Source organism: Mytilus trossulus, chromosome 14 (assembly GCF_036588685.1).
Source record: "Mytilus trossulus isolate FHL-02 chromosome 14, PNRI_Mtr1.1.1.hap1, whole genome shotgun sequence".
NCBI lineage: Eukaryota > Metazoa > Mollusca > Bivalvia > Mytilida > Mytilidae > Mytilus > Mytilus trossulus.
The window spans coordinates 26812925-26839645 of NC_086386.1; the positions used below are offsets into that span (position 1 = coordinate 26812925).

The 26721-nt window shown below is 33.2% G+C and overlaps 1 protein-coding gene across 1 annotated transcript in view; it reads left to right on the forward strand.

Annotated features, from left to right (window-relative positions):
- Positions 1-327: 327 nt before the first annotated feature.
- Positions 328-26721, forward strand: part of LOC134696287 (uncharacterized) — a 44090-nt gene continuing 17696 nt past the window's right edge. The window contains exon 1 of the mRNA XM_063557988.1: positions 328-389. The gene's annotated coding sequence lies outside the window, so the exon portion shown is untranslated. The remainder of the gene's footprint in view (positions 390-26721) is intronic.

The following is a 26721-nucleotide window of genomic DNA, read 5'->3' on the forward strand; positions in this document are numbered from 1 at the left end:
TTCCAGATTTCTGTAACACAAAAGTTTTGATTGAGCAAACGTATGAGTAAATAGAAAAAAATAATGAAAATAAATGATGAATTGAGAAAATAATCTTTCTATTGGTTTATTTGTTATTGTTTTGAAAGAACTAGGCATTTGTTGTCTTGATTACTTGTCTTATTTGATTTGGCGTATATATATAAACATTATCTCTCTCTTACGGGAATTTCAATGTTTGAAAATTTCTGATCAGTAGTTTTATTTTTAGATTGAATACATCCTAACATATTTGTTTACGGTTCATACCAGAGTTACTACGTATGTTATCATGATAACGATTAACTATACCTGTTCGAACACATGTATTCTTTCTTTCATATTCAAGACTAAAAAGCCTATCATGTAAGGTAGGACAAAACTTTGATTTGCTTATTCAAAATCATTTAAGACCAGTTTCTTCTGAAACAAATACATAAGGAACAATTTCACAAATTGCTATTCAATGTTTGTCACAATTTATAGAAATACACCGCGGCTCTAGATACTGACACTTTATGTCATACGAAACAGTTGCAAGGGAGGTAATAACTTTCCTAACGTCAAATGGTGTTTTGTTTATACATTTTCGACTGATTCCAACCATTTATTTAGCTAAACAGTGAGTACATTGACCTCTTTTAATAAAGATATATTTTGCTTGATTATTTAGGAAGGTTTCTTTTTACAAGTTTTAACGAACATAGGTCAGCGATGATTTTTTAATGTTGAATAATCATACAGTAATGAATTCCTTTTTTTATACGACCAAACAAAATTGCACGAAAAATATGGAACGCCATGACTGCCTTATGTTAATGATCAACATTATATGCAGTGCTCACGCCATTATATACAGTGCTCACAACATTATATAAAGTGCTCACAACATATATTAAGTGCTCACAACATTATACGCAGTGGTTCAAACATTATATGCAGTGGTCACAACATTATATGAAGTGGTCAAAACATTATATGAAGTGTCACAACATTATATGAAGTGCTCACAACATTATACGTTTTTTGTTGGATGATGAGATTGATGAATGATGAGATTGATGTATGATGAGATCATTCGGTAAACTTCGTTTTTTAGCGGAAATTACCGAATCCATAATTGGTAAATTACGGTAACACCCAGCAAACAAATTTAAAAAGTTATTTTAAAAAGTCATGTTATCATAAGGCAGTATTCAATATTTAACCTGTGGGTGACCTTCTGCTGTTGTTTTTTTATTTGGTCGGGCTGTTGTCTCTTTGACACATTCCCAATTTCCATGCTCAATTTTAATATTTAAAACTGATTGAAATAAGTAAGGAAAAGATGAAACTAAAAGGTGAATGATTGAAGTAGTTCTGTTCGTCGTAAGAAATACGAATGGCAAAATGTAAGTTAAATAATAAAAAGTTTATTTAATGAAATATCGAAGGAAAATGTGTATGATATATTCCTCGAGTTCATTTCCTGTACTAAAGAACTTTAGCAAGGTGCCACTTTATAGTCCGTACTCAGTTTAAAAAAGCTTAATTACCTTTTAAATAAAACAGCCAGCTTTCTATAACACATAAGTGCCATATTACGCTAGCTTATATATGTCATGATAGAGTAATGTTTGGCATCGATTTTCAGAATTAGGCATTTTTACATGAATAAGTATCTAACAGATATGGAAAATGCAGTTTAAGGCATTTCATTGTAGGTGTTAAACATTTACATCAATTATTCCAATTTTTTACAAGCTTTTTAGCAAGCCAAGTACATGTAGATTGTCTTCTTAATATGATCAGCAGTATTATATAGAAATATAAACTTTCATAAGAAAAATTTACCCTTTCAAGACCCAGTTTAACATTTTCATTTAAAGTTATCATCTCTTATGAAAACTGAGTTTGTAGGGAGAAATAAAACGTTTACTAGTTTGTTCGACAGTTTGCACGGTTAATATATATATAAAAAAGTGGAATGCTTGCCAATGAAACGACTTTCCACAAGAGACAAAATGACATCACATGATTTAACAACTAAACGGCCACAGTATGACCTTCAACAATGAGCAAATCCCATACCGCATAGTCAGCTATAGAAGGCCTCGAAATGATAAACGTAAAACATTCATAATTTATGAACAAACAAACGATCGAAAAACTAACATGTATAACACATTAACAAACGACAACCACTGAAATAAAGGCTCCTCCGGACTTGGGATCGCCACATATATACAGAATGTGGCGGGTTTTAACATGTTAGCGGGATACTAACCCTCCCTCTAACCTGGGACAGTGGCGTAACAGAACAACATAAGAACGAACTATGAAAATCAGTTGTAAAATGCTTAACTCATCAGATGGGTACAAATATAAATACATCTAACAAGAAAATAGAGTGAACGTGGACGGGTACTTGTATATCCCAACAACAAAAAGACACTATAAGTACTAATCTGAGAGTACTCGCAGTTACTGACAGCTAGTTCAAAGCCACTAACAACTAATAAAAAAAACATGCATCTTAGTTTTGCATTTAGGTACAGATTGAAACAAACGGTGAGTAAAAAAGAATGATTTACTGTTATTGGATAGTAACGATTGTCCACGAAAAACGAGTAATTTTCAATGCTCTTCAACTTTGTACTTGTTTGGATTTATAAATATTTTGATATGAGCGTCACTGATGAGTCTTATGTAGAAAAAACGAGCGTCTGACGTACTAAATTATAATCCTGGTACCTTTGATAACTACTTGACCTAAACTAATTCTGGTTAAGGTACATTAAGATACAAAATATAATCAACTACAAGTCTTATAAGAATAATATCTATTAGAATGCACTTCTTTGATAACAATGGACCTCGAAAAAAAAATCAAATTTGTGTTTAGGTCCAAATGATAGCAACAACACATAAGAGAGGAATGCTATTTGTTGGTGAGTACTTCTTTGATTTTATTTAAAGTCCACACAATTTTTTTTATTTTTTTTTGTAACAGAAGCACAAAAAAAACCGATACTCATGGCGTTCCATAGAAAAATGTAATGACATCGCGTCGTTGTTCAAAGACATTGACACTGGACGTTAAGCAACCAACAATCAATCAATCAAAGACATTGCTGCGCTCACACGTATTCGATTCGCATAAACTAATGGAACGCCATGACTGCCTTATGTTAATGATCAGCATTATATTCAGTGCTCACAACATTATATGCAGTGCTCCCACCATTGTATGCAGTGCTCACACCATTGTATGCAGTGCTCACAACATTATATAAAGTGCTCACAACATTATATTAAGTGCTCACAACATTATATGCAGTGTTCACACCATTATATGCAGTGCTCACATCATTATATGCAGTGCTCACAACATTATATGCAGTGCTCACAACATTATATTAAGTGCTCACAACATCATATTAAGTGCTCACAACATTATATTAAGTGCTCACACCATTATATGCAGTGCTCACACCATTATATGCAGTGCTCACAACATTATATTAAGTGCTCACAACATTATATTAAGTGGTCCAAACATTATATGCAGTGGTCACAACATTATATGCAGTGGTCACAACATTATATGAAGTGGTCAAAAGAGTATATGAAGTGCTCACAACATTATATGAAGTGTTCACAACATTATACGTTTTTTGTTGTATGATGAGATTGATGTATGATGAGATTGATGAATGATGAGATCATTCGGTAAACTTCGTTTTTTTGCGGAAATTACCGAATCCATAATTGGTAAATTACGGTAAATTAATGCCCAGCAAACAAATTTAAACAGTTATTATTATATTATGTTATCATTAAGGCAGTATACAATAATTAGAACTAATTGAAATAAGTAAATTAAGAAGTATGATCAATTTAACACAAATTTATTCCACACCAGGGCATTTTAAACTTATTTTGATGATCAGTTTTACCATATTCACAACTTAATATGTATATATCATTACTAGAACAGACCCGTGATGGTAGTTTAGTAGTTTGGAAACTTGTGGTAAAATTTCAGAGAGATTGATACACTTAATGACTGGAAACTACAAAAATGTTTATTTCGACCCCCTTTTTGGCCCCTAATTCCAACAACAACAACAATAACAACAAGGAGAAGAATTCACAGTAAAACAAAACAATACTAGAAGTTCTCCATTAATATAACAATATTACAATTATATATTGACATAATAACGAGAATCGGGTTTTTTTGTGCTTCTGTTACAAAAAAACAAAACAAAAAATAAAATTGTGTGAACTTTAAATAAAATCAAAGAAGTGCTCAGCAACAAATAGCATTCCTCTTTTATGTGTTGTTGCTATCATCTGGACCTAAACACAAATTTGATTTTTTTTTCGAGGTCCATTGTTATCAAAGAAGTGCATTCTAATAGATATTATTCTTATAAGACTTGTAGTTGATTATATTTTGTATCTTAATGTACCTTAACCAGAATTAGTTTAGGTCAAGTAGTTATCAAAGGTACCAGGATTATAATTTAGTACGTCAGACGCTCGTTTTTTCTACATAAGACTCATCAGTGACGCTCATATCAAAATATTTATAAATCCAAACAAGTACAAAGTTGAAGAGCATTGAAAATTACTCGTTTTTCGTGGACAATCGTTACTATCCAATAACAGTAAATCATTCTTTTTTACTCACAGTTTGTTTCAATCTGTACCTAAATGCAAAACTCAGATGCATGTTTTTTTTTATTAGTTGTTAGTGGCTTTGAACTAGCTGTCAGTAACTGCGAGTACTCTCAGATCAGTACTTATAGTGTCTTTTTGTTGTTGGGATATACAAGTACCCACCCACGTTCACTCTATTTTCTTGTTAGATGTATTTATATTTGTACTCATCTGATGAGTTAAGCTTTTTACAACTGATTTTCATAGTTCGTTCTTATGTTGTTCTATTACGCCAATGTCCCAGGTTAGAGGGAGGGTTAGTATCCCGCTAACATGTTAAAACCCGCCACATTCTGTATATATGTGGCGATCCCATGTCCGGAGGAGCCTTTATTTCAGTGGTTGTCGTTTGTTAATGTGTTATATACATGTTAGTCTTTAGATCGTTTGTTTGTACATAAATTAGGAATGTTTTACGTTTATCATTTCGGGGCCTTCTATCATCTGACTATGCGGTATGGGATTTGCTCATTGTTGAAGGTCATACTGTGGCCGTTTAGTTGTTAAATCATGTGATGTCATTTTGTCTCTTGTGGAAAGTTGTTTCATTGGCAAGCATACCACTTTTATGTATATATATATTTACTGTGCAAACTGACGAACAAGCTATTAAACGTTTTATTTCTCCCTACAAACTCAGTTGTCATAGGGGATGATAACTTTAAATGAAAATGTTAAACTGGGTCTTGAAAGGGTAAATTTTTCTTATGAAAGTTTATATTTGTATATAATACTGCTGATCATATTATTGAGTAAGAAGACAATCTACATGTACTTGGCGTGCTAAAAAGCTTGTAAAAATTGGAATAATTGATGTAAATGTTTAACACCTACAATGAAATGCTTTAAACTGCATTTTCCATATTTGTTAGATACTTATTCATGTAAAAATGCCTAATTCTGAAAACTGCAGACTGGAATAAACTATACATATTTTTCAAAGTAGTATAAAATTTCACATCAACACCATCATTTATCAATTTATACAATAGGCCATTATGCCAAACAGAGTCAAACAGCTTTTTCTTATTTTTTTTCAAATATTTAGTGACAAGAGTTTTTAAAATAAATATGCTATCAGATGTTCTGTGATTTGAACGAAAATCCAAATTGATGACTGGAGAACTTATTTTCATAATGCTTTACTAGTCTTTTATTCAAAATAGAGCTATATAATTTTGCTAGACAGTTTAAAATAAAAATTCCTCTATCGTTACATATGTCTTCTTTATCTCCAGATTATGGATTAAAACAATAAAAGCTGTCCTCATTATAGATTACAAATTTGTTTCGATCTTGAATAAAAATTAACATTTTGTATTTTGAGAGCTATTAGGAATTTATATATCTCGAGTCATTAAGCTTATATAAAAGTACAAAACGCAGCTTATTATCACCGATACAGTTTATTTAAAATTCTTAGTCAACTTGCATTATTTTGTACAAATCGAAAATACTACTAGTGCACAATATTCACCAAGCCAGTTCCCACAGTTGAACACCATATAGATCACGACGCGACGTGATGTACCAATTTGTATCAGCTCTGTTTTCGTGCAAAAGGAGACAGATATACGACGGACTCTTTCATCTGCTAAGACAGCATACCATGAAAACTGGCTTCAGCTCTTGTGAGATACAGACAGAACGACTAAGTAGATATACGGTTCTTCGCATTGAAGACAATAGCTTACGGTGACTTTTTACATAAATAAAACTTGGCTGTTTTGCATTGGTTTAGATTTTAACATTTACATGTAACACAAATACAAAAATATATCAAGTAATAGAATACATTACTAAAATGAGGTATACAGTCAGTTAACATTTCGATTTTTCATGTTACTTTTAATAAAAAAAAATTAAAAAAAAAAATTTCGAGATTATTTCATGATATTCATTTATGAAATATTCAGTTTGATTAAGATTTCCATGGTCTATATAAGGATTTTTGTTGTTGAATATCCTTTTTAATTTTGTAAATTCAATACGAATGAAAATAATTACGTAACAGTTTTGGGTTATACTCGACCAAAAATATATGGTATGTTAATGTTTTGATATATTTTTTTTTAACAATATCCCTTTTTACAATATTTTAGTTAAGACCTAATATAGGTGAATTACAGGTAACTATCACGATGCCAGTCCTTATAAGGACCCCCTAATCCCTAATGTTGTTTTAGTCTAATTATCAAATGTTGGAGAAACGTGACTAAACCCATACATCAATCTCATCATTCATCAATCTCATCATCCAACAAAAAACGTATAATGTTGTGAGCACTTCATATAATGTTGTGACACTTCATTTAATGTTTTGACCACTTTATATAATGTTGTGAGCACTGCATATAATGTTGTGAGCACTTATATAATGTTGTGAGCACTTTATATAATGTTTTGACCACTTTATATAATGTTGTGAGCACTGCATATAATGGTGTGAGCACTGCATATAATGGTGTGAGCACTGCATATAATGTTGTGAGCACTTCATATAATGTGTTGACCACTTTATATAATGGTGTGAGCACTGCATATAATGGTGTGAGCACTGCATATAATGGTGTGAGCACTGCATATAATGGTGTGAGCACTGCATATAATGCTGATCATTAACATAAGGCAGTCATGGCGTTCCATATACACTCAATCGAATTAGTTTAATTTGCATTCGAAACGTTTTACTTCCAACCGTAAATTATAATACGAATTGTAATGCACGTCAAAGCTTGACTGCCCAAACGACGTTAACTATATATTAGCAATTAATCTATTATAATTCGATATTATAAATAATTAAGACGTGTCCACACCACTGTCTAATTCGAATTAAAAGGGTCTTAACTAATTCGTATTAGCAAAAACCTATTTCTAATTTCTAAGAGCGTATGAACGCAATAACCGAAATCGATTCGCATTTGATTTGTACAATATTTTGAGCAAAGGTGTATGGATCCCGATAAAGTTGTTCCATGAGGTTACTTACCTCAAAAGGAAGGTTGGGATTGCTTATGGGGGTAATTTTCTTGACTGTGTATGAATAAGGGATCGCAAAAGACTAAAAACAAGCATTGTTCTTGTTCCTGACCATTAACTTGTACATACTTGTATAAATCTTTGAAATTATACAGAAAGGTTCAATACCCCAAAAGAAGGTTGGGATAAATTTCGAGGGTAGTGGTCGTGCAGTTTAGATATTTAGGGCCACAAACGGGCAAAAAACAAGGCTTTTTCTGGTTTTCGGACAATAACTTAAAATAAGTAAAAGTCTACATATTTAACTGAAATTGTATGGGTTTAGACCATAAAAGGAGGGTAAGGGTTGCTTTTTGTGTTATGTCCCTTACCTTTTAGGGAAAAGAGGTCACATAAAATACTTTACTAATAATTTGCATGAAATGCTTATTTCTTGACCAATTTCAATAGGGTCAGTTCAAACTCATGGCTATTTTTTTTTAATTTACTGAATCTAACCGTGTATAAATAAGAGTTTGGATTTTAAATTGGTTCACATTGAGGTTCACAGGATCAATAATTTAACTTTCTTTTCTTTCGTAGAAATATGAATATTTCAGTTAGTTTAGCTTAAGAAGTATTTTACTTAAGTAAATTGAATTGTGTTGGGTAACAGGCATAGCCTAGGTAAGACTTGAAGTTCTCCACAAAACAAGGTATAATATAATAATTACAATCAAACAAAGCAACACAGAATTACTTTTCAAAAATTCCTCTTAGATGTCTGGAATGATGCTTCAAATAGTTAACTCAGATAAAAGTATGATGCTTCAAATCGTTTACTCTGAAAAAAACCTCAAAAAAATCAAAAAAGTATTAATATTGATTTAGAGACCTAGCATAAAATTAAACAGACTGTCCAGTCAGCTATTCAATATAATTACTATGTACTCATTTTTCAAAACAACATGTTTGATTTCATGTACTTGTTTTTACTAATCTATCACACCTGAAGAATAACGACAGTGAGTTGATACATTAAAGTATCGCAATAAAGACAAACAAGAGTAAGAAAGAAATAGATTTAAGAAACTAAAGATATACAAATTGAATATATGAATGATATAAAAAATAGAGGTGCATTTGTTGGTGTTTTTTTTTTTTTTTAGCTTTTATGATATCAATTTCAATGTTCTGTCGTTTATTTTTTAACTTTTGTTTCAATTTTAATTATTTTTCAGCCGGTTTAGGATTTAGAACTTAAATATAAAATAAAATACAGACATACAAAGAAAAAAAGAAAAAATTCTGGGCTATAAAATATATTTCAAATTACAAATCTCTCTGAATTTTTTATGTATTCATGATCAGCCTTAACTATCAGCATATTGTCTTCAATACTCATAAATTGATTACCAAATAGTATAAACTTTAAATCAATTTCAACTTCATAGGCAGGCAGTATCTCAAGGAGTATAATCCTGTTAAAAGTGTATGATGGACAATCAAAAAAATAATGTTGATTGTCTTCACATTTATATAAACATTTAGGACAGGAAGTTTCTTCAATAAAAAAAATCAGGAAACAAGTGAGAATTTAAATTTCTTGCTTCATTAAGTCATTGACAATAAATAATAATAAATTTTCTTATACCTGAACAACAATATTTAAAAAGGAGGAACTTCTGGTTTACATAATATGTTATCAAGTACAGATTTAACTGGTTAATCGACGAAGTATTTTTGTTACATGAATGATTTAATTCATTCCCGAGTGTAACAACAGATGGTATGAAACTTTCATAATGTGAAACGGTTCTGCAACTGAATTGTGATGGTATAACTCTTAAAAAGTCTCTCCTAAGATTGTAAGCATTTTGTGTGGGAAAATATGGTTCTAATAAATCTATTGATATAACTTGGAGAAAATCCATTTTTTTTATTTTATAAAAATGTAGCAAGTTTATGCTTCTTCCTTCTGTATGTTAATTTTTCAAGACCTTTAGTGTATATTTTTTAAGAGAAGTTGTACGTCGGAGACCAGTAATAAAACGAGCAGCTACAATTTGAACACTTCCCAATAAGTTACGTCTTGCAAAGTACAATAATGTTTGCATGTTTTAGAATAGGGCGAATAAATGCTGTATAAATTGTTATAAGTACATTTCGATTCAAACTGTATTTTACTTGACTTAGTAAATGTTATCTAGAACATGCTTTTTACAGCAGATGACCGTTAGGGCATTCCGGTTTATTACTCTCAGCTAGATTTCCATTACGTAATACTCGATTTGGGTTTTTAACCGATCTATAAACATAAAATGTAGTGCAAACTAACATTCCTTATCGCTTGTTATAAATTCATTTCTTCAATGAATACTCATCAAATACTTTTTTAAAAAAGATAGATTAATACAAATAAAATGTGTTGTTACATGTATAAACATATAAGTGAAAAATCATTAATAACTATGCACATGCATTCGGAAGAGAATCTCAAGAACGCTTCCAATCTTAAGGACAATAACTCTGCATGGGCGATTAATCATTTTTTGCGTGAAAATTTTAATGCCTTCTTGAGAAAAATCGAACTATTACAGAAGAGTGACGTGTCCAACATGCACTTGTACTGCACTATTATTAATATAGTAGAATTGAATGATATACAAATGCATGAACATTATATTATACATGCTACAGTAATATACAAGTTTTAATATGATAATTAAATTTATAACAATAAATTAGAGTATACTGATTTGTATTACTAAAAATGTAAAAGTCATTACGTTGAGGACGACTCCTTGGTCATCAATGTATCCTCCATGCACGAATTTTCCAAGAAAAAACTGGTAAGTCTAATGCTAAAAAAAAGTAATAGGTCAAAGTCTCCACAGTCGGAAACCCGGTTGAAATAGAACAAAAGAATCGAAGTTCTTTGTTAGAGAAGGCGATAAATGTGTACTGTAATGTTTACTATCGTGACTAAAAAAATAAAAGTTAATAGAAACAAACAAAATTACAATTTTCTTCTCAATAACGAAGTGTTTTATTTCAAAAACACAATTTGCATAAGTTTTCAATTTATCTAGTACATAGTTAAGCAGAACAATTAGACATCTGGTCGTCGACATGAGTATCTTTCAAGTTGGATGTAAAAAATGCATATCCTCCGATTTCTTTTAAAAAAATACCACGGACGAAAAACATATCAATCTATTAGTTCAGTAATTTTCGTGTCTGGCCTTCTATTATGTGACTCAAAAAAAAATCCAAAAAATAAGTAACAGTAGTACCGAAAAGAGAAAATCGAGTGCACCTTTTTATGTTAGGGCGTGTTTGAGTTGAATATTTTGTCTTGATATCGTACAAAGCAAGAATATTTCATACATCGTCTCGCTTCAGATTCTATCATTTTTATATATCAAAGCTACAGGTTGACTTTATAACTTAAAAAAAAATCACAGTTCTAAAAGATGAAATATATGGGTCAAGTGAAATACCTATCTAATGAATCACAAACACAGAGTAGGTGTGTTCGAATAGCTATTTTTTTTACTAAAAGTACTTGACGACAGTCTTTCAAGTTGGATGATGAAAATGCATATTTTCAAAAAATTATATTTGTTTGTGTGTTATAACTACGGTTTATAGTCTTTAACCACTAAAAAAATATAGTCTGCCCTTACACGAAATATTTAATTTGAATTTTTTTTTAGATGTTTATGAATTTTAGAAAATTCCACCTTACAACCGATCAGACAATAGTTTTAAGTTGAATAAATGCATACAAGATCATTTACTGATGCTCATTAGCGAGTTGATACATTTGCCTTTTAAAATGAAACTGACATATAAGGATCGTACTGGTGCAATGTGGATCTATTTATCGATTTCCAAGAGCAAAATTGGTAGCGCGTCATCCCTACAATGGCTTCCATTTCTACGATTGTGAAAATGAACTGGCGTAATGGGGAGATAATTTTGACGAAGTAGCATCCTGACTGTCTAAAGGTCGGGTTGCAACATTTGTGATAAAGCTTCAACAGTTCAATGCTCAGTAAAACATTAATATAACAAAGTATAATGATTGACAAGCTCCTTTCACATTGACATTGTCATGTTTAAACTCTTCCTGTTTGTAACAGACCAAAGAAAAAGAAATATATTTATATAATTACATTATATTTATGTTTCATTATAAAACATTATTCTATTCTGATTGGCTAACTGTACATCACGTGTTATTCATTAAGCAATTGCATTACTCAATAAACCTTATTATTTATGATAACACGAGGTCCCACTATAAAGTGCACACGTGAATTATTTTTTTTTTGATCCTAGTTTAAAAAAATGTAATTATAAGTATTGAATGCTTCTTTTTGTTACTTCATAGGGTTGTAAAAGCGTTGACCTAGTGCACATTTTTAGAATTAATTAAGCTATCCCGCGCTTCATACAAAATGTACTTCGGTCAACGCTTTTACACCCCAATGAAGTTACAAAAAGAAGCATTCAATTTTTTAAATGAAAACGAAAACTAGGTTAACCATAGTTTACTCAAACTGGTATATGTCTCAAAATCTGTTACTTTGAAACAACCTTGAGGAATACGGCACAAGCTTGAATAGAAACTATAGTCATAAATTCATAACTTTTGATACAGTTTAAATACACGTTACTCATTACTGATAACACCAATCCCTATCATATTTGTTTAAACGCACGGTCGCCATATGGGGTGTTAGAGGTCGTTTTTAAGTAAAGATATTCGATGTCGCATGCTTTGAATTCATATTATTAATAAGATATTGAACAAATACAGCAACACTGATTTATAAATAGACTATCTACATTCCTTGCACCTGTATGCACTTTCATACCATCATGATTATCTAAGTAAAAAATGAACACACGGAGAGCGGCCAATAGTTTCAAAAGGTATATATTATTATCTGATAGATCATTTAAAGAGGAGTTAGAACTCAGGAGTCATACACCATTTCGCGCTGTCCTTAATGTAGAGAGTGATATTGAACGCGCCATTTTTATCATGTAATTGCCTTTATTAATTTCTATGCGTACTTTTTTTCTTCTTCACGAAATTGTCATTTAGACCGCAAAAATAACTGTTAATATCTACATATATTGGTATATTCTTAATGATAGTTATACACTTTTTTTGTACAACCAAACTACCAAAATAACATTCTGTTGGGATAAAGAGTGATTTTCAAACAAATATTGGTTTCTTTCTTACTAGCTGAAACTCTATATGATATATACTTATTTGATTTTGTTTCCTAAAATGGAAAGCTTGTAATTTTTCAATTAGTTTTTATTTTCGGAATTGCTAAACTTATTTGACTCTGACATCCTGCAAATATTAAATTTCTTAATACTATAGAGGTTGAAAAGAGGCTAGTGTCGGCGGACAGGACTTTAACATGACATGTCATTAAACATATTGAGTTTCCCTTGATAAACGTTGAAATAAAATAATAAGCTATAATTGTTTACTGTTACTGAACCCGCCGCAGTCGAATGTAATACGCTTGTCGCAAAAAGTACATAAATCTCGCTTGCAATTTCTTGAAATTTTTGACAGGGCAAGGTGAACTAAATATTAAAAATAAAACCAACACCAGTACCAGTACCATACAAAATCGAAAGTTCTTTCGGATCACCAATTTTCTGAGTGTTCCAAAAAGTCCATATCATGTTAAAATTACCTAAACTACATGTATGTTGTTTTTACACACCAAAGATTTCGTGCACACCGGTCTGCTCTGGTCACAATACAATCCAATTTTCGTGACCGTAAAACTTTTTAACAAGACCGTATATGCAGGTTGAAATCAAAGACAACTATTTTTATAAAATATGTATCTTTCTTTCTATTTTGGATCATTTTGTATACAATTTTAAGAAAAGGTCGCCTCGATTTTAGACAAGTATTGGCGGTCTTATCGATCTATTCTCATTCAATTTTTACATCGAGATAAGGTGTGTGTGTGTGTTTTTGCTTAGTAACTTAATTTACAAAAGTGCCCATCTTTGCTGCATATGAATCGATTTCTATGGAAATATTTTCCTGACTTTCTTTAATTTTGCTGTATGTATATATGACAATTAAGCATGTTCCAGCTAGAGAGGTATGCAGGGAGTAAAAAAAATGAAGTTGATACTTCAGGATTTAATTGCATAAAAACATTATAATAAACCAATTTTACACCAAGCTTCTACAGCCTGCTGTACTCGTGTTTTGCCACTTTTAACAGGACGAAAATCATAACATAGAGTGAAAGTTCTGTTTTTATTTCAACTTATTTTTACTTTTTACCAGAACTTTTTTCTGTGAATCCATAATTGATAGAGTCCTTGCTAAAATGGAACAAACATTGAAAAGGTCTAGTTTTCAATGTTTATAGGGGAGGTAATATTTTTTGACATTTTTTTCTTTTGTTTAACCAACTTCATACGTAATTTACACATGTGATCCATCTCTACTAACGACGACGTTATGGGTGGTATGGGAGTCTAAAATAAAAATGATAGAATTTGTTCCTACTTTGCCGAAATGTAGTATCTATAGATATATGTTGAAAAATATAGTAAAAATGATAGGTCACCGCACATTTTTCTAAAGCAACAGGGCGTGACAAAATGACACATTTTGAATGGATTATACAGGAAAAAACACCATTTTGTGATTAGAAACTAAACAAAATGATAGAATTTTTAAATACTTATAGAAAAGATAGCTTTCAGACAATGCTTTGAAAATACTAAAAAAAAAATAGGGTAACTGTACGTTTTTTCCGGCTAATATACAAAATAGGAAAATTCCATGAAGAATCCTTCAGAAAATGCACTGTTTTAGAGTTACCTCCCCTTAAAATGCCAATTTATTTCTTATTTAAAAACACCCAAAAATAATCAACATTTGCAAAAATATTAATATTGATAAGTTATATTCTTATAAATTGGTTCTTTTAAATGAAAATTCATATTAAATATCTGCATTCCTGCATAAAATTTTGCTAACTCGATAGAAAATCTGGACCTTTGGATTGGTTCTTTGTTTTTTATAATTCAAGATGGAGGAATTAAAGTGAAACGATATACCGACCGTGCAAGGGCTGTATAGCCAGTCAAGGTGAAAATCTTCCATTTGTTTGGAATGGCTTCAATCCATTCAACATCATCACTACGTCTCAGTCATTACAGCTGAACGGTCTCTTTTACCCGCTATCTTCGATGAGGGTTTACAGTTAGATATCAACGACTTACTACTAAAAGATGTCAGAAACCAATCCATGCCGTACATATAGACGTAGTAGTTGGCGTACCCGCGTTAACATGCACTCCAAAACCATTGTATCATGGGGAGTGTTGTGCCGATTAACGTTCGAGGGCTGTATCCTAGGCTGTTGGGTGATACGACCTACATTTCACTGCCTCACGGCTTTGGTCCTGATAATGCTTCCTGTCATCTTTTGAACTACGTCCGAGATCATCTGCCAGTACTCCGTCATCGAGGTTAGCGGGCTGCCAAGCTGTCCAAACTCGCCCTGAAAGCAGCCGTTGTGATGAAGTAAAATCTAAAATAGTTAACAAACCAAAAACAACTCACCAAAACCAATATGGCGGCCTCCATATTGCGACCTCCACTACTTGTTCCTGACCCACGGCAACAAAATATGATAAAGCTCACCAAACGTCTTCGGGCACCGAGACGACCGTGCGAGGGCTGAAAAGCCAGGCAAGGTCGTTAAACACTTCCATATATGCAAGGGCTGTGTAGCCAGTCAAGGTCGTTATAAACTTCCATTTGTTGCATACCACCTGAAGGATGTTTAACACACTGTTTCAAAATACCAAGCTTTTATATTAAGATTGATACCCTTTTTTTCAAAAACGTAAAAAAAATAATAAGAATTTGATAAGCTTTTCAAAGATAACAACCTAAACTATGTGTTAGCAATTGTAAAAAGAAAGGAAGGGGTTATGAACATTTTTTATGGCACAAATGGATAAAACCAGAGGATTCCGAATATCTGCCAAACATTCTCAATCAAAAGGAGCAAACATCCTTAAAAGCTTGCACAAATACAAGTTCAAATGAGTTAAAATTATTGATTTGCAATACACTATCGATGGTTTTTTATCAACTTATTTTGACGAAATTTATCCAAATCAATTCTGTACATAACTTTTATAAATGTTTGAAACTTTTAGTGTCTAAATAGTAGGTAATATTCCTTTAACCAACTAAAACTAGTAAATTATTATAAGGTGTATGTCTGACGTGTAGAATTCCATATTTAACATTTATAAATTCAAAGAGCAACATTTGTATATCTATCTATAGCTATACTATAATATATTAAACGGGAAGACCTCATTTTGTGGGTCGCTTCTCTTCCTTCCACAATGAATTAATCATCTGTCAGGCCTCTGTGTCCTTTAGGTAACATGCATGGTCGTATTTGTCATCCATTCTTATAATTATTCAGATTGAGTTATTTTGGAAGAAAAACGAGAAAAAAACAGGTGTCCAGATATTGTTTCCAACATCAGACCGACTTTTAGTCATAGATAATATTTCCGGTTTTAAACTTGCACATGATTTTCAAAAGTTCTCGGAGAGAGGATAATTTTTTTTGCGTTTATTTACATGTATACTATGATTATACTACTATAATATATAGAGACTATCTTTATAATTATAGCAGTGATCGCCGTAGAGAAGAAACTTGGAATTGGTAGTTAATAGCAAATATACTTTATTTATAATATATCGATATAATATGTTCTTAGCTACTTTACATAAGTCTTCAGACCACAATTAATTTACTTAAAAATCTTTGTTCGTGGTCTAGGAAAATAGTTCCCAATTATTATATGGGGTCATGCTTCCTAAGTATTTTGTCTACTGTTTTCTTTAAATGTTTTACAATTCAAAGGGGTCATATCAGTTGCATAATATATTGATATAAGTGAAATAGAATCATATTCAAAATAGTGTGGTCCTGGCCATTGATTGACGATCTAAATTATCCCATTGACTGGGACAGATTAGGTGAACGTTTGTCGCTAACAACCACTGCTCACTATGTACTTGTTAAAGACACTGAATCTGTGGGGTCACCAAAGGTTCTCAACACCTAAATAAAGCAATTCGAAAAACGAATCCGGAATAATACAATGTGTTGATTTATATCAATAATATAAATCAAAACATAAAGCTTATTCTTGAATAATTTTTCGAATTCTTTTATTATTAGAGGCGTTAAGAACCTTTGGTGACCCCACAGTTTAAATTCGATAATAAGTAAGAAGTGAGCAATGGTCGTTACAGACAAACGTTCACCTAATCTGTCCCAGTCAATGGGATAATTTAGATCGTCAATCAATGGCCAGGACCACACTGTTTTGAATATGATTCTATGTGGACAGCATTTATTGTTGAAAGTGAAAGTAGTGATTTGGCCAAAATGAAAGAAGGGTAGATATAACCCATCGTCATTTGTACACCATTGGCATATTAATTAATAGGGCTCTCAAATGAAAAAGCACTCATGGATTGTCCTAGAAGCATATGTCATTAGAATAATAAAGGTCTATAAGCAGTAACATTAATTTCATGTTTGAAGCGGTGCAGTTTTCTAAATTTAATTCGACTTTAACAAAAATGCATTGTAGCAAAGAGGAAGAATGATTGTAGTCTGAGGCCAGAGACGCGAGATATATGGAATTTAACAGAAAGGAAACAAATAACGGACTTTGGATAAAGGGAAAGGGTTTTTGATACTTTTTCTGAAATTCTCCAGACATAAAATATTTTACAAAAATTCATCTGACAACAGTTTACGAGCTGTAAATGCCAGCAGATTCGCGGGTGTGTTCTAGTCAAACATTAAATGACATAAATAGACGTTTATATGGCAAAAAAAGTTATATCAGTAAATCATTGAAATTCAATATTTAAAACTTCCAAAGTGTTTAATTTATAACTCAGAAAGGCCGGATTATAAAATTTTAAACCTCTTAGAAATATATCATTTGATCAAAGTAAATATTTTCATGTATCAACATTTGCAAACAAATGACATTTGTTTCTTTCATTTGTATATCGCTACAACAAACATCTACTGTGAATTCCTTATTTTTCGTTGGATACAAATATTTGTGGCCTTCGTTGGTACCAGTGAACAACGAATTCAATTGTTCAACTAATAACACATTTTTCTATAGGCTTTTTACACAGAAACTGGCAAAACATCGAAATCAAATATCCACCAAAATGCAAGTTTTCCTTCATCCACGAAATTTCATACCCACGAAAATAAATAAATCCACAGTAACACAAAATCTGTTAGATTTTTGAATTGTCATACAACATGTGATTCGTAATGATAAAATAAAAAACCCGAATGAAAAATAATAAAACACATTCTATATAAATTTCTTTATTTAATATGAATAAACAATGGAATACTAGCTATCTCACTCAAACAAAGAAACAAGAAAAAATGTTAATTTAGAATTAAAGATTATTAATGTTTTTAATTGAAACTGTAAGATATACAAAAATACCAAGAAATGAAAGAAAATGTAAAATGTTAAATATCTTAAATACTGAATTCCATTTATTTAAAAGGACATTGGCTGTCAAATTCATGTTTACCGTTTTGACTCAAATTTTCATATTTAACATATAACATACTAAAACGTATATCCCAATTATAAAAAGTCTAATTTGATCGTTTCGTGTATATTTTAGTCTACACGCCATTTAATTAAATATATCTATCGAGTTGATTTCTGAAGACTGCCGGTCATATAAGCGAATTAAACATAGATATAGATATAATTAAACTGTCAATTGTTCTTGAACAATTGAGAGGTCTTTCCTTTTTTAATGCAAAATACATGTTCCAACAGACGTAGAATGTATTGAAAAGGTCAAGGTCAACCTTAAAAAGCTCGAAAACACACTAAAAATCCTTTAAATAAGGTTAAAAACACTAAATTCGCTATCTGGGACATGACCTTGACCTTTGACCTTTTGACCTTTGTCAAGGTCATTGGTCCCCAATGCCATTACTGAAGACCCCAAGGGTCTAGGACCTTTGGTCATATAGTAAAAGCTGATTTTGTCTTTTCAAAAACCTAAAACAGGGGTTATGCCCCTTATAGAAAGGTCAAATCTCTTTGGTCAAAATGTAACAAAGTTGCGCCATAATGACCCAAACATTTTCCACCATTTAAAACTTCTGTAATTATAATGGTTTCTGAGATTATCCCATAACAAGGTGTTAGGTCAAAGGTCAAGGTCAACATACAAATTTGACCTTGAGGTATTTTTTAAAGATACATGAAATGATGATGATTGGTGAAGATCCTATGTGTCTACGACTTACGGTTTCTGAGTTTTGGTGGCCAACCGACACCGGTTAATTTTCATAGGGGCATAACCCTACCAATGAGTCGTTGAATCTTTTCGATCCAAATGTAACGAAGAACCGGGGTCTGGTCCTGAATAAATTTCACCCTTCATTTTTTTTCTACCTATCACGGTTACGGTGTTGGAACGATAACAAGGTTTTTGGGTTTCGGAGGGATTACTCCGAACCGACAAAATATTTCGACTAACAGGGTGAGTTCTGGATAGGTATTCATGTCACCGATACAAAGTGTGAACATGAAAGCGACACGTCTTACGGTTTAGGCTGCTAACTTCATTAAAGTTTGGCGGAAGAATAATAATAATAATTAAACTGTCAATTGTTCTTGAACAATTGAGAGGTCTTTCCTTTTATAATGTAAAATACATGTTTCAATAGACGTAAAATGTATTGAAAAGCTTTAAAACACACTGAAAACCCTTTAAATAAGGTCAAAAACACATAATTAGCTATTTTGGACATGACCTTGACCTTTGACCTTTTGACCTTTGTCAAGGTCATTAGTCCCAAATGTCATTGCTGAAGACCCCATGGGTCTAGGACCTTTGGTTATAAAGTAAAAGCTGATTTTGTCTTTCCAGAAACCTAAAACAGGGGTTATGCCCCTTAAAAAAAGGTCAAATCACTTCGGTCAAAATGTAACAAAGTTGCGCTGAAATGACCCAAACATTTTCCACTATTTAAAATTTCTGTAAGTATAATAGTTTCTGAGATTATTCCATAACAAGGTGTTAGGTCAAAGGTCAAGGTCAACATACTAATTTGACCTTGAGGTATTTTTCCAAGATACATGAATTGATGATGAATGGTGAAGATCCTAGGTGTCTACGACTTACGGTTTCTGATTTTTGATGGTCAACCGACACCGTTTAATTTTCATAGGGGCATAACCCTACCAATGAGTCGTTGAATCTTTTCGATCCAAATGTAACGAAGAACCGGGGTCTGGTCCTGAACAAATTTCACCCTTTGTTTTTTTTCTACCTATTACGGTTACGGTGTTGGAACGATAACAAGGTTTTTGGGTTTCGGAGGGATTACTCCGAACCGACAAAATATTTCGACTAATAGGGTGAGATCCAGATAGGTATTCATGACACCGATACAAAGTGTGAACATGAAAGCGACACGTCTTACGGTTACGGAGGCTAACTTCGTCAAAGTTTGGCGGAACAAAAAGAATAATAATAATAATAATAATAATAATAATAATAATCAGAAGAAATACAGTAAGGTCTTTCCCTTTAGTAAAAGGAAAGACCTTAATTAAACTGTCAATTGTTCTTGAACAATTGAGAGGTCTTTCCTTTTGTAATGTAAAATACACATTCCAACAGACGTAGAATGTATTGAAAAGGTCAAGGTCAACCTTAAAAAGCTCCAAAACACACTAAAAATCCTTTATATAAGGTTAAAAACACTAAATTCGCTATCTGGGACATGACCTTGACCTTTGACCTTTTGACCTTTGTCAAGGTCATTAGTCCCCAATGTCATTACTGAAGACCCCAAGGTTCTAGAACCTTTGGTTATATAGTAAAAGCTGATTTTGTCTTTTCAGAAACCTAAAACAGGGGTTATGCCCCTTATAGAAAGGTCAAATCTCTTTGGTCAAAATGTAACAAAGTTGCGCCATAATGACCCAAACATTTTCCACTATTTAAAACTTCTGTTAGTATAATGGTTTCTGAGATTATCCCATAACAAGGTGTAAGGTCAAAGGTCAAGGTCAACATACAAATTTGACCTTGAGGTTTTTTTCAAAGATACATGAAATGATGATGATTGGTGAAGATCTTAGGTCTCTACGACTTACGGTTTCTGAGTTTTGGTGGTCCACCGACACCGGTTAATTTTCATAGGGGCATAACCCTACCAATGAGTCGTTGAATCTTTTCGATCCAAATGTAACGAAGAACCGAGGTCTGGTCCTGAACAAATTTCACCCTTTGTTTTTTTTCTACCTATTATGGTTACGGTGTTGGAACGATAACAAGGTTTTTTGGTTTCGGAGGGATTACTCCGAACCGACAAAATATTTCGACTAACAGGGTGAGTTCCAGATAGGTATTCATGACACCGATACAAAGTGTGAACATGAAAGCGACACGTCTTACGGTTTAGGCTGCTAACTTCGTCAAAGTTTGGCGGAAGAATAATAATAATAATAATAATAATTAAACTGTCAATTGTTCTTGAACAATTGAGAGGTCTTTCCTTTTGTAATGTAAAATACATGTTCTAATAGACGTAGAATGTATTGAAAAGGTCAAGGTCAACCGTACAAAGTTTGAAAACACACTAAAAATCCATTATATGAGGTTAAAAACACTAAATTCGCTATCTGGGACATGACCTTGACCTTTGACCTTTGTCAAGGTCATTAGTCCCCAATGTCATTGCTGAAGACCCAATGGGTCTAGGACCTTTGGTTATGTAGTAAAAGCTGATTTTCTCTTATCAGAAACCTAAAACAGGGGTTATGCCCCTTAAAAAAAGGTCAAATCTCTTTGGTCAAAATGTAACAAAGTTGCGCCGTAATGACCCAAACATTTTCCACTATTTAAAACTTCTGTAAGTATTTTAGTTTTTGAGATTATCCCATAATAAGGTGTTCGGTCAAAGGTCAAGGTCAACATACAAATTTGACCTTGAGATATTTTTCGAAGATACATGAATTGATGATGAATGGTGAAGATCCTAGGTCTCTACGACTTACGGTTTCTGAGTTTTGGTGGTCCACCGACACCGGTAAATTTTCATAGGGGCATAACCCTACCAATGAGTCGTTGAATCTTTTCGATCCAAATGCAACGAAGAACCGGGGTCTGGTCCTGAACAAATTTCACCCTTTGTTTTTTTTCTACCTATTATGGTTACGGTGTTGGAACGATAACAAGGTTTTTTGGTTTCGGAGGGATTACTCCGAACCGACAAAATATTTCGACTAACAGGGTGAGTTCCAGATAGGTATTCATGACACCGATACAAAGTGTGAACATGAAAGCGACACGTCTTACGGTTTAGGCTGCTAACTTCGTCAAAGTTTGGCGGAAGAATAATAATAATAATAATAATAAACAGAAGAAATACAGTAAGGTCTTTCCCTTTAGTAAAAGGAAAGACCTTAATAATAATAATTAAACTGTCAATTGTTCTTGAACAATTGAGAGGTCTTTCCTTTTTTAATGTAAAATACATGTTCCAACAGACGTAGAATGTATTGAAAAGGTCAAGGTCAACCTTAAAAAGCTCGAAAACACACTAAAAATCCTTTAAATAAGGTTAAAAACACTAAATTCGCTATCTGGGACATGACCTTGACCTTTGACCTTTTGACCTTTGTCAAGGTCATTGGTCCCCAATGCCATTACTGAAGACCCCAAGGGTCTAGGACCTTTGGTCATATAGTAAAAGCTGATTTTGTCTTTTCAAAAACCTAAAACAGGGGTTATGCCCCTTATAGAAAGGTCAAATCTCTTTGGTCAAAATGTAACAAAGTTGCGCCATAATGACCCAAACATTTTCCACCATTTAAAACTTCTGTAATTATAATGGTTTCTGAGATTATCCCATAACAAGGTGTTAGATCAAAGGTCAAGGTCAACATACAAATTTGACCTTGAGGTATTTTTTAAAGATACATGAAATGATGATGATTGGTGAAGATCCTATGTGTCTACGACTTACGGTTTCTGAGTTTTGGTGGCCAACCGACACCGGTTAATTTTCATAGGGGCATAACCCTACCAATGAGTCGTTGAATCTTTTCGATCCAAATGTAACGAAGAACCGGGGTCTGGTCCTGAATAAATTTCACCCTTCATTTTTTTTCTACCTATTACGGTTACGGTGTTGGAACGATAACAAGGTTTTTGGGTTTCGGAGGGATTACTCCGAACCGACAAAATATTTCGACTAACAGGGTGAGTTCTGGATAGGTATTCATGTCACCGATACAAAGTGTGAACATGAAAGCGACACGTCTTACGGTTTAGGCTGCTAACTTCATTAAAGTTTGGCGGAAGAATAATAATAATAATAATAATAATTAAACTGTCAATTGTTCTTGAACAATTGAGAGGTCTTTCCTTTTGTAATGTAAAATACATGTTCTAATAGACGTAGAATGTATTGAAAAGGTCAAGGTCAACCGTACAAAGTTTGAAAACACACTAAAAATCCATTATATGAGGTTAAAAACACTAAATTCGCTATCTGGGACATGACCTTGACCTTTGACCTTTGTCAAGGTCATTAGTCCCCAATGTCATTGCTGAAGACCCAATGGGTCTAGGACCTTTGGTTATGTAGTAAAAGCTGATTTTCTCTTATCAGAAACCTAAAACAGGGGTTATGCCCCTTAAAAAAAGGTCAAATCTCTTTGGTCAAAATGTAACAAAGTTGCGCCGTAATGACCCAAACATTTTCCACTATTTAAAACTTCTGTAAGTATTTTAGTTTTTGAGATTATCCCATAATAAGGTGTTCGGTCAAAGGTCAAGGTCAACATACAAATTTGACCTTGAGATATTTTTCGAAGATACATGAATTGATGATGAATGGTGAAGATCCTAGGTCTCTACGACTTACGGTTTCTGAGTTTTGGTGGTCCACCGACACCGGTAAATTTTCATAGGGGCATAACCCTACCAATGAGTCGTTGAATCTTTTCGATCCAAATGCAACGAAGAACCGGGGTCTGGTCCTGAACAAATTTCACCCTTTGTTTTTTTTCTACCTATTATGGTTACGGTGTTGGAACGATAACAAGGTTTTTTGGTTTCGGAGGGATTACTCCGAACCGACAAAATATTTCGACTAACAGGGTGAGTTCCAGATAGGTATTCATGACACCGATACAAAGTGTGAACATGAAAGCGACACGTCTTACGGTTTAGGCTGCTAACTTCGTCAAAGTTTGGCGGAAGAATAATAATAATAATAATAATAAACAGAAGAAATACAGTAAGGTCTTTCCCTTTAGTAAAAGGAAAGACCTTAATTAAACTGTCAATTGTTCTTGAACAATTGAGAGGTCTTTCCTTTTGTAATGTAAAATACATGTTCAAATAGACGTAGAATGTATTGAAAAGCTTTAAAACACACTGAAAAACCTTTAAATAAGGTTAAAAACACCAAATTCGCTATATGGGACATGACCTTGACCTTTGACCTTTTGACCTTTGTCAAGGTCATTAGTCCCCAATGTCATTGCCGAAGACCCCATGGGTCTAGGACCTTTGGTTATATAGTAAAAGATGATTTTGTCTTTCCAGAAACCTAAAACAGGTGTTATGCCCCTTAAAAAAAGGTCAAATCTCTTCGGTCAAAATGTAACAAAGTTGTGCCGTAATGACCCAAACATTTTCCACTATTTAAAACTTCTGTAAGTATAATGGTTTCTGAGATTATCCCATAACAAGGTGTTAGGTCAAAGGTCAAGGTCAACATACAAATTTGACCTTGAGGTATTTTTCAAAGATACATAAATTGATGATGATTGGTGAAGATCCTAGGTGTCTACGACTTACGGTTTCTGAGTTTTGGTGGTCAACCGACACCGGTTAATTTTCATAGGGGCATAACCCTACCAATGAGTCGTTGAATCTTTTCGATCCAAATGTAACGAAGAACTGGGGTCTGGTCCTGAACAAATTTCACCCTTAGTTATTTTTCTACCTATTATGGTTACGGTGTTGGAACGATAACAAGGTTTTTTGGTTACGGAGGGATTACTCCGAACCGACAAAATATTTCGACTAACAGGGTGAGTTCCAGATAGGTATTCATGACACCGATACAAAGTGTGAACATGAAAGCGACACGTCTTACGGTTTAGGCTGCTAACTTCGTCAAAGTTTGGCGGAAGAATAATAATAATAATTAAACTGTCAATTGTTCTTGAACAATTGAGAGGTCTTTCCTTTTGTAATGTAAAATACATGTTCCAACAGACGTAGAATGTATTGAAAAGGTCAAGGTCAACCTTACAAAGCTCCAAAACACACTAAAAATCCTTTATATAAGGTTAAAACACTAAATTCGCTATCTGGGACATGACCTTGACCTTTGACCTTTTGACCTTTGTCAAGGTCATTAGTCCCCAATACCATTACTGAAGACCGCAAGGGTCTAGGACCTTTGGTTATATAGTAAAAGCTGGTTTTGTCTTTTCAGAAACCTAAAACAAGGGTTATGCCCCTTATAAAAAGGTCAAATCTCTTTGGTCAAAATGTAACAAAGTTGCGCCATAATGACGCAAACATTTTCCACTATTTAAAACTTCTGTAAGTATAATGGTTTCTGAGATAATTCCATAACAAGGTGTTAGGTCAAAGGTCAAGGTCAACATACAAATTTGACCTTGAGGTGTTTTTCAAATATACATGAATTGATGATGATTGGTGAAGATCCTAGGTGTCTACGACTTACGGTTTCTGAGTTTTGGTGGTCAACCGACACCGGTTAATTTTCATAGGGGCATAACCCTACCAATGAGTCGTTGAATCTTTTCGATCCAAATGTAACGAAGAACCGGGGTCTGGTCCTGAACAAATTTCACCCTTTGTTTTTTTTCTACCTATTACGATTACGGTGTTGGAACGATAACAAGGTTTTTGGGTTTCGGAGGGATTACTCCGAACGGACAAAATATTTCGACTCACAGGGTGAGTTCTGGATAGGTATTCATGACACCGATACAAAGTGTGAACATGAAAGCGACACGTCTTACGGTTACGGAGGGAAATTTTGTCAAAGTTTGGCGGAACAAGAAGAATAATAATTAAACTGTCAATTGTTCTTGAACAATTGAGAGGTCTTTCCTTTTGTAATGTAAAATACATGTTCAAATAGACGTAGAATGTATTAAAAAGCTTTAAAACACACTGAAAAACCTTTAAATAAGGTTAAAAACACCAAATTCGCTATATGGGACATGACCTTGACCTTTTGACCTTTGTCAAGGTCATTAGTCCGCAATGTCATTGCCGAAGACCCCATGGGTCTAGGACCTTTGGTTATATAGTAAAAGATGATTTTGTCTTTCCAGAAACCTAAAACAGGTGTTATGCCCCTTAAAAAAAGGTCAAATCTCTTCGGTCAAACTGTAACAAAGTTGTGCCGTAATGACCCTAACATTTTCCACTATTTAAAACTTCTGTAAGTATAATGGTTTCTGAGATTATCCCATAACAAGGTGTTAGGTCAAAGGTCAAGGTCAACATACAAATTTGACCTTGAGATATTTTTCAAAGATACATGAATTGATGATGATTGGTGAAGTTCCTTGGTGTCTACGACTTACGGTTTCTGAGTTTTGGTGGCCAACCGACACCGGTTAATTTTTATAGGGGCATAACCCTACCAATGAGTCGTTGAATCTTTTCGATCCAAATGTAACGAAGAACCGGGGTCTGGTCCTGAACAAATTTCACCCATTATTTTTTTTCTACCTATTACGGTTACGGTGTTGGAACGATAACAAGGTTTTTGGGTTTCGGAGGGATTACTCCGAACCGACAAAATATTTCGACTCACAGGGTGAGTTCCGGAT